Source organism: Battus philenor, unplaced genomic scaffold (assembly GCF_028537555.1).
Source record: "Battus philenor isolate CCGP_79_NKW_IND1 unplaced genomic scaffold, ilBatPhil1.0.hap1 SCAF_36, whole genome shotgun sequence".
NCBI lineage: Eukaryota > Metazoa > Arthropoda > Insecta > Lepidoptera > Papilionidae > Battus > Battus philenor.
The window spans coordinates 252,501-257,500 of record NW_027181700.1 but is presented as its reverse complement, the minus strand read 5'-3'; the positions used below and the strand labels follow the sequence as shown (position 1 = coordinate 257,500).

At 54.0% G+C, this 5,000-nt stretch overlaps 3 non-coding genes across 3 annotated transcripts in view; all 3 read right to left on the bottom strand.

Moving 5' to 3' along the window:
• LOC137927707 (large subunit ribosomal RNA) overlaps positions 1-979 on the bottom strand; it is a 4,034-nt gene extending 3,055 nt beyond the window's left edge. Inside the window, exon 1 of the ribosomal RNA XR_011107851.1 lies at positions 1-979. This exon is cut by the window's left edge and continues 3,055 nt beyond it. This is a non-coding gene — a ribosomal RNA (large subunit ribosomal RNA).
• A 1,174-nt stretch (positions 980-2,153) lies between these two features.
• On the bottom strand, positions 2,154-2,310 carry LOC137927774 (5.8S ribosomal RNA). Its single transcript, XR_011107907.1, has one exon. It is a non-coding gene; the product is annotated as a 5.8S ribosomal RNA (ribosomal RNA).
• An 807-nt stretch (positions 2,311-3,117) lies between these two features.
• LOC137927673 (small subunit ribosomal RNA) overlaps positions 3,118-5,000 on the bottom strand; it is a 1,904-nt gene continuing 21 nt past the window's right edge. The window contains exon 1 of the ribosomal RNA XR_011107820.1: positions 3,118-5,000. This exon is cut by the window's right edge and continues 21 nt beyond it. This is a non-coding gene — a ribosomal RNA (small subunit ribosomal RNA).

The following is a 5,000-nucleotide window of genomic DNA, read 5'->3' as shown; positions in this document are numbered from 1 at the left end:
GCGCCTTTCAGTTTATACAAATACTCAATGACTCGCACACATGCTAGACTCCTTGGTCCGTGTTTCAAGACGGGTCCTGCGAGTGCCCGAAACTGAATCATCGCAGACAGAGACGCGCACGGTCCGAGACAGCACGGCTGCGACGACAGACGCGCCGCAACGAGGTCCGCGCTCGGGCAGGACCTCGTGTACGACGTTATCTTGCGTCGGGCCGGACGCGCCTTTAGAGAGCGCGTGCGCGATTCTTATCATTATACCGTCCGGCGGCCGATCGGCTACCGCGAAACGGTCCAACGTCCTGACTCCGCTCGCGCGAAGTGAACGCTGGGCTGCCCGTCGGCGGCGCTTAGATCGACACCCGAACGGGTCGCGATGCATTACTGAGAGAGAAGTGCACGCCCTCCGCGGACGTCGACGCGCACCGGCCCGTGCGACGCGATACAGCGCCCGATTAAAGGCGGACCGGACGTCGCATCAGAGCGCGGGCGCGTACGCCGCGGAATGACGATGAATCTCTCCGTTCGTTCATTCGAGTTTCGCAGGTTTACCCCTGAACGGTTTCACGTACTCTTGAACTCTCTCTTCAAAGTTCTTTTCAACTTTCCCTCACGGTACTTGTTCGCTATCGGTCTCGCGGTTATATTTAGCCTTAGATGGAGTTTACCACCCACTTAGGGCTGCACTCTCAAGCAACCCGACTCTTAGGAGAGTCCCTCTCGCCGCCGCCCTCCGTCGCTACGGGCCTGGCACCCTCTGCGGGAAAACGGCCCCGTTCAAGACGAACTTGGACAGGAGTATCGACGACGAGAAAGCGGAACCTCCCGAACACCACATCTCCCGCGCTCGAGACGATCGCGGGATTCAGTGCTGGGCTCTTTCCTGTTCGCTCGCCGCTACTAGGGAAATCCTTGTTAGTTTCTTTTCCTCCGCTTACTAATATGCTTAAATTCGGCGGGTGATCCTCCCTGATCTGAGGCCAACGATAAAAATTCGAGGCAGACGCGATATCCGTACGCGACGTCCCTTATTATATTTTTGACGACGACGAACCGACGGACCGCGCGCGCAAGCAAGCAAGCGCGCACGGCGGCCGGTCGTCGTCGCGGGACGCCCTTCGGACGTCGAGTCCGCCTACCGTACACCACCCCCACCGTCGCGATCATCGCGCGTCGCAGAGCGAGTGCGCGTGCGCGAGGCGCGCGCGTCGCGAGTCCTTAGAGGTCTCTAGACGCGCGCACGCACAACGCAACGCTGCACACACAACACGCGTTGCGCGATGAACGACGACGATGACGATGATGATGATTATGATGATACGAGCGTAAACGAAAATCTCGACACGCATACGCGAGCGCGAGTACTTTTCGTTAGCGATCGATCGTCCGGCCCTTTCGGTATCGGTCCGTATCGATACGATAATATAACGTTCGCACTGGAACGACGACGCGTATCACCGACATAATACGGATGCGTAGCGACGACGAGCGGTGAACTCTCTCGCATCGGGCTAGGCGCGCGCGCACATGAACATCACGTAATGTTTACTTACATATGTTTGTGTGTGCGTTACGCTTGCCGCGCAAGAAAACATTCACCGCCTGCCGGTCGCATCCGTCGGAGACGCGTCGTCTGTGCTTCCGATATATTTTATTATATCGTATACACGAACCGATGAGCTCGGACGAAGACCGCACTACGAAGACTCGCGTCTTAGCGATGCGTGTAATCTTTTCACACTCGTTTCATATTCAATACAATTCGATATATTTAAACGGACCGTAAACGCGCTCCGCGCGTACGCGGACGTGAGGGGTGCAGCACCCCGCCGTCCGTCGTCCGTCGCGAAGAACGTTCAACGGAAACCGTCAATTGTTCGAAAGAGCGCGCGCCCGCTCGCCCGCGCGCGGTAGTGCGGCAGCGGCAGCGCGACGACAGCGACGGCGGATAGTGAGAGAGAGAGAGTGAGAGCCGCGGCGGCGCGGACGAGAGACTCTTATTAGAGATCGTCCCATCGCACCGTCCGCGAGCTCGTTCATCACCCCCCACCAACCCGCCGCCGCCGCGTCGCGCGTCACCGCCGCGCGCATCGACCGGCGCGAGCGCACGTAGCGCGCGTTCTACACCGAACAGTGTGGTTTTTATATTTTAACAGCCGGCCCTCAGACAGGAGTGGTCCTGGATATTTCTCCACGGACCGCAATGTGCGTTCGAAATGTCGATGTTCAAATGTGTCCTGCAGTTCACACTATGACGCGCAGTTAACTGCGTTCTTCATCGACCCGCGAGCCAAGTGATCCACCGTCCAGGGTAATGGTTTTTTCTTAATGTTGTTATTACTTACGGTAGCGGCCTACGGCTCTCGCCGTCGGCCACTTGATTGTCCGTTTTTATGTATTAACGTCGAAAGTTGGTCGAATTCATGTGCGCCGAGGCGTTCATAAAGAAACGGCACCGAAAAAGCTTAACGCCCCGACGCGAATCCTTTAGAATGATGAACGACGACGACCCGCGCACCCCCCAACGAGCTGGCGTGACGCACGACATTGTCATCTTTCTAACCGCTTAAATTTCGTTTTGTATAGCGCCAACCGACAATAAAGGGCCTGAGCTAGGCAGTGGGGATTTTCACCGCTTCGAACGCTCCGTTTGGTATGCCCCGGTCGGCGCTCGTCTCTCGGCGTTTTTCCGCCACCCGGCCGCTTCGACGGCGGCGGAGGCAGCGGCGGCGGTAGCACTTTCGACGAATGCCACCACCGCCACCGGCCACCGCCACGGCGCCGTCGCCGCTGCGCCGTTAGGCGTAATAGACGCTAGAGACAATTATTTCACATTTTATTTTTTATACATATATACAAACACGCACACACACACGCACGCACACGCGCGCGCGCTCGTCCGCATTAGATACGAACAGCAGCGCGCGCGTACGTACATATATATGTATATATGTCGTATATATATATATCATTATGGATGTATTACATATATATATGTGTAAACACGGTATGTACGAAGTCGTCGTCGTCGTCGTCGTCGTCGTCGCAACAGCAACAACAGCAACAGCGGCGCAACAACGTTCGTGAACATATCACGCGTCTCGCACACATACACACACGTTAATGATCCTTCCGCAGGTTCCCCTACGGAAACCTTGTTACGACTTTTACTTCCTCTAAATGATCAAGTTTGGTCAACTTCCCAGCAACGCCGACGGCCGTGAAGCCACCGCGTGTCGGTCCGAAGACCTCACTAAATCATTCAATCGGTAGTAGCGACGGGCGGTGTGTACAAAGGGCAGGGACGTAATCAACGCGAGCTTATGACTCGCGCTTACTAGGAATTCCTCGTTTATGGGGGATAATTGCAAACCCCAATCCCCAGCACGAAGGAGTTTCAACGGGTTGCCCGGGCCTCTAGGCCAGGGAGAACATGCTGATTCCTTCAGTGTAGCGCGCGTGCGGCCCAGGACATCTAAGGGCATCACAGACCTGTTATTGCTCAATCTCGTGCGGCTCGAAGCCGCCGGTCCCTCTAAGAAGAATTTTAATACGTCGCCAGTGAGTTGCGCCACCGGAGCGGCGCACACCTAAATGACGACGCCTATTTAGCAGGCTAGAGTCTCGTTCGTTACCGGAATTAACCAGACAAATCGCTCCACCAACTAAGAACGGCCATGCACCACCACCCACCGAATCAAGAAAGAGCTGTTAATCTGTCAATCCTTCCGGTGTCCGGGCCTGGTGAGATTTCCCGTGTTGAGTCAAATTAAGCCGCAGGCTCCACTCCTGGTGGTGCCCTTCCGTCAATTCCTTTAAGTTTCAGCTTTGCAACCATACTCCCCCCGGAGTCCAAAATCTTTGGTTTCCCGGAAGCTGCCCGCCGAGCCATCGTAGTAACGTCGGCGGATCGCTAGATGACATATTTACGGTTAGAACTAGGGCGGTATCTAATCGCCTTCGAACCTCTAACTTTCGTTCTTGATTGATGAAAACACCTTTGGCAAATGCTTTCGCTGATGTTCGTCTTGCGACGATCCAAGAATTTCACCTCTAACGTCGCAATACGAATGCCCCCAGTTATCCCTATTAATCATTACCTCGGAGTTCTGAAAACCAACAAAATAGAACCGAGATCATATTCTATTATTCCATGCACGAAATATTCAAGCAGCATTTTGAGCCCGCTTTGAGCACTCTAATTTGTTCAAAGTAAAATTGTCGGCCCATCTCGACACTCACCGAAGAGCACCGCGATAGGATTTTGATATTGAACCGCCGTTTTACCGACGGCTCACCGACGATATGCTCCGCAGACGTGTCAGTATCACCGCGGATGCGGTGCACCGACAGCGCGGCGCACAAATGCAACTACGAGCTTTTTAACCGCAACAATTTTAGTATACGCTATTGGAGCTGGAGTTACCGCGGCTGCTGGCACCAGACTTGCCCTCCAATTGTTCCTCGTTAAAATATTTAAAGTGTACTCATTCCGATTACGAGGCCTCGTAAGAGTCCCGTATCGTTATTTTTCGTCACTACCTCCCCGTGCCGGGAGTGGGTAATTTGCGCGCCTGCTGCCTTCCTTGGATGTGGTAGCCGTTTCTCAGGCTCCCTCTCCGGAATCGAACCCTGATTCCCCGTTACCCGTGACAACCATGGTAGTCGCAGAAACTACCATCGAAAGTTGATAAGGCAGACATTTGAAAGATGCGTCGCCGGTGCTGGACCATGCGATCGGCAAAAGTTATCCAGATTCATCAAAATTAACGACTTCGGACGCGAGGCCCTCCGTCGATTGGTTTTGATCTAATAAAAGCACTCATCCCATCACTGGTCAGAGTTCTGATTGCATGTATTAGCTCTAGAATTACCACAGTTATCCAAGTAACCGAGGTAAGATCTAAGGAACCAAAACTGATATATTGAGCCATTCGCGGTATCGCCTTAATACGGCTTGCACTGAGACATGCATGGCTTAATCTTTGAGACAAGCATATAACT